Here is a 4,213-nt window from a genome sequence, read left to right on the forward strand (position 1 = left end):
TCCCTCTGGATCTCCTCCTTCTTGGTGGGGGAGGGCTCACTTCTCTTAGAGTGACATGGTGTTAGGGTGCCCCGAGCTGGATGAGTCTAAATGTGAGGACTGGAAGCCACCCCTGGAAGCTGTGTGTGACCCCAGATGGGTCACCCCCACCCTGAGACTGCCTTTGCCCCTCTGTAATGGGGTGTTGATCTAAATGACCTCGAAAGTCCCAGCCAGGGTGAGTGTTTGGCTCAGTCCCAGTGCAGAGTCAGGAATGGAATGGGAGGGAGCATCCTACTTGGAGCCTCATTTGCACTTACCCACCCCACCCTCTCTTTCCTAAGTGGCCTGGCAGAGGCTCAGAAAGTGAGGGCCCCTGAATGTCACTGCGTCCTCCCAAAGTCCTGGCCTCCCCCCCACCTCCCCCGCCAACCCCCAAACAGCAAGAAGGAAAACCGAGTTTGTCAGGGGCTCTGCCCTTTCTGCTTCAGGGTCCTGGTCCCTAAATGTCCTTCTCCCCACAGAACAAGGTATTCTAGAAACTTCTCATCACCAGGATGGGTGCCATCCCAGAGCATCAGAAAATTCATTCTTTTGATTCGCTCCTCCTTTCCACAAACTCTTTGAGCATGTGGGTCAGACACCGGGCTGGGCACTAGCTCTGCAGGCCACCCCAGGGCAACAATGTTCTAGACTTTGTGTCCTGACCTCCTTCCCTACCCCACTCATGAAGATGAGGCCTCCCCGTTCCCAGAGGGCCCGTTTCTACTCTGATATTGAGTCTGAGGCCCCTGCCTCTGGGTTCCATGCTTCCGGTATTCGGGTTTGGCCTCTGTAGTAGCAGAATTCTAAGCATGGAGCCCAGTGACCTCAGCCTTGTGCAACCCCTTTGGGTGCAGTGGGTCCTGAAGAAGAAGATATTACTCCTGCGATTATGCTAAGTTATATGACAAAAGGGAGCTTGTGCAGTGGGCCTAATCCAAACACACGAGCCCTTTAAAAGCAGAGCGTGTTCTCTGCTCACCGCAGAAGAGGAAGTCAGAGATTTGAAATAAGAGGGGCATCTGGAGTTCCTGTTGTGGCTCAGTGGTAATGAACTCAACTAGTGTCCGTGAGGATGTGGGGTCCATCCCTGGCCTCATTCAGTGGGTGAAGGATCTAGCGTTGCCATGAGCTGTGGTGTTGGTTGCAGACGTGGCCTGGATCTAGCGTGGTTATGGCTGTGGTGTAGGCCAGCAGCTGTGGCTCTGATTTGACCCCTAGCCTGGGAACCTCCACACGCTCTGATTCTTACCAGTCTCCAAATGAGAGGCCCCTCTGATTTTGGCCTCGGGAGACCCTAAACAGAGAACTCAGGCAGGACTGCCTGGACTTCTGACCGACAACTGTAAGAGAACGGTGACTCAGCAGGTAAAGGATCTGGCACTGTCACCTGGGCACAGGGGCTCGCGTCCCTGGTATGGGGCAGGTTCAGTTCCTGGCCTGTGAACTTCTGTATGCCTTGGGTGTGGCCAAAACAAAACAAAGATAATAAATGGGTATTATTTTAAGCTGTCAAATTTGTGGTAACTTCTTGTACAGGCCTGGGAACTAATACAGCCTGGATGGCCCTCTCTCTACCAGCCTGTGGTTGTTCACTCAGGAGCTGGCTTGGATGTACCCTGGAAGCCCCAGGATTCCTAAAACTCCTGGCTTCAGCTGCCCCCCACCATGCTCCTCTGGATCCAGGGGGTCCCTACCTGCTTTTTCCTTCTGGCTCTTGTGAAGAGAGCCCTGAGTTTTGGCCAGGTCCATGATTCCCAGCACAGGACTGCACTCCCAGGCCTCTTGCAGTTAACTGTGCTCATGGGACTGGGTTCTGGCCGGTAAGAGGCGAGCGGAATGAGGTATGCAGCCTAATTGCTGTTAAGGGGAGTGGGTGAGTCCACCTTGCCCCTTGACCCCTTCCCAGGGGCTCTGCTGCAGGCAGGGGAATGACCATATTCCACCCTGCAGATGACAGCAGTACCTTAAGGAAGGCAGAGCAACAAGACTACAGGAGCCTGGGCCTCCTGGAGCAGAGCCACCACGCAGGCTGAGACTCTCACGCCACGGAGAGATAAGGAGGGAATCTTGATTGCACACAATAGAAGCATCAGTCCAACAGAGAGAATCGCTTTTACCTGTTCCTTCTCAAAATATCACTAAAATAGCAGTAAAGGACTAAAGAAAGGCTTAAACCCACATGAACAAAGAGACAGGAGGAAAAGATGGCGGTAACACAATTTAGAAGTCAGAAATCACACGGACATCTGGTTCCACTTAGCTTTCCCCAGAAAGCCGAATCTTAAGGTATCCGTGGAGAAGGGGAGGAAGAGGCACCTTTGCTCCTGGGACCCCCAAAGCCTCAGCCACTGGAGCGGTATGTGATACTAGAGGTTGGCCTTAAGGTGCAACGGCAGCAGGAGGGCTGGCTGGCAGTCTCTTAAAGAAGCAGGCAGACCCCCAGGTAGCCTCCTCTAGCAGACACCTGGAGGTTTAGTTTTGGCGAGGTTGGGTGTCTGGGCCAGGAGGCACCCAGAACTTCATACTGAGAATGAGAGTCTCTGTGCAAATGTTGAGATCCTCTAGTTTCTTCACTGATAGGCACCCAGGATGCTGCAGCCAGGTTATAGCATCTGAAACGGAGGGACGAAGATTCTTCTGGGGAATCTCACCAGCCCAAGCAAAGAAATGCTTACATTCTGACACCTGCGACAAGGATGCCCATAGAAAGGTTCAGCCAGGCCACATAAGGTCCCCAAGTTGCCGAGATCCACTCCCGTGGCAGAGCCTGTCGTGGGACATCTATGAAGGCTCAGACATGACAGGGAAGCGGACGTACCCCCGCATCTCTGGCCCTCACCGGCCTTTTGCCCCGGCCCTGGAGCCCTCGCCCTCTGACAGAAGTACAGCGTCCACCCTGGCTCACCCACTCCCCGAGAGGCTGAAGGGACCACGGGGGGGGGGGGGTGTCACATAGCTGGTCTGAGACTGGAAAAAGGAGCCTGACCCAGGAAGCAAATGAATGGAGATGTCCAGCTGTCCACAGGACCTGGGCTCAGGGACAAAGGGAAGGGTTTCTGTTTCCCAGAAGCCCCTCCCCCTGTCCTCCCGAGTCCCCACAGCAACTGCTGGGACACCTCTGGGGCACCCTGAATACACACAGAGCAATTCTAAAAGTGCTAGGATGAGTATCAAAGCAAATCACATGAAAAACGGCTTATTGTGTGTACAGCAGAAATTACCACAACCTTGTAAACCAAAACTGACGTTTTATAAAACATTAAAAAAATTACTGTAAAAAAAGGGGGGAGTTTAATGGTGGCCTAGTAGTTAAAGGATCTGTGGCTTGGGTCACTGCTGTGGCATGGGTTTGATCCCTGGCCTTGGAACTTCTGTATGCTATGTTTGACTACGGTCAAAACATAGCCCATGACTCAGCACATAAAACCCACACACTATTCCAAGAAGGTGATGCTGCTGCCGTTTTGTTTGTTTGTTTGTTGTCTTTTTTAGGTCCGCCTCTGCGGCATATGGAGGTTCCCAGGCTAGGGGTCCAATCGGAGCTGCGGTTGCCAGCCTACACCACAGCCACAGCAACTCGGGATCTGAGTCGCGTCTTCGACCTACACCACAGCTCACAGCAACGCTGGATCCTTAACCCACTGAGCGAGGCCAGGGTTGGAACCTGCATCCTCATGGATTCTAGCTGGCTTCATTAACCCCTGAGCCATGACGGGAACCCCTGCTGCCTGTTTTATAGACCTTGTTGAAAGAATCTATAAGACACGACCCACAGTCCCTACCTCCTGCTGCTACTGAAGATGGGCATCTTTCCATAGACTGAGAATGGGGGACTCCCAGGGGTGTTTCCAGGAGATCTGGAACCTTCACTTAGCTCGCTCCCGACCACCTGCCTCCTCAAGGTATCAGCCTGTGTTCAGAGAGATTCAAATTATTTTCGCAATGAATCAAACAATTTCAAATTGGTGAAGAGCTCTGGGTGGGGATGGAACAGTTCAACCACGAAAGCCCCTTTCCAGCCAGCCCCAGCCAGGCGCCTTCCCAAGTAGCTTTGGTAAGGAGGCTCTTCCAGCAGAAAAACGAAAGTGAAGGGAACATTTTCCTGTCCCGGGTTTTTTTTTGTTTGTTTGTTTGTTTTTTTGGTTTTTTTTTTTTTTGTTTTTTTTTTTTTTTTGTCTTTTTGCCTTTT

General features: G+C 52.3%; 1 long non-coding RNA gene across 1 annotated transcript; it reads right to left on the reverse strand.

The window, feature by feature from the left end:
• Positions 1 to 2,121: 2,121 nt before the first annotated feature.
• On the reverse strand, positions 2,122 to 4,213 carry LOC146401899 (uncharacterized). The gene is made up of 2 exons (XR_014811318.1): positions 3,807 to 4,213; positions 2,122 to 2,636 (listed from the first exon to the last, which is right to left on the reverse strand). It is a non-coding gene; the product is annotated as an uncharacterized LOC146401899 (long non-coding RNA).

The sequence above is a fragment of the Sus scrofa genome, chromosome 7 (assembly GCF_054392235.1).
Source record: "Sus scrofa isolate SSC_HxYL_T2T_F1_AM1 chromosome 7, Sscrofa_HxYL_maternal_Yorkshire_Landrace_v2.0, whole genome shotgun sequence".
Taxonomy (NCBI): Eukaryota; Metazoa; Chordata; class Mammalia; order Artiodactyla; family Suidae; genus Sus; species Sus scrofa.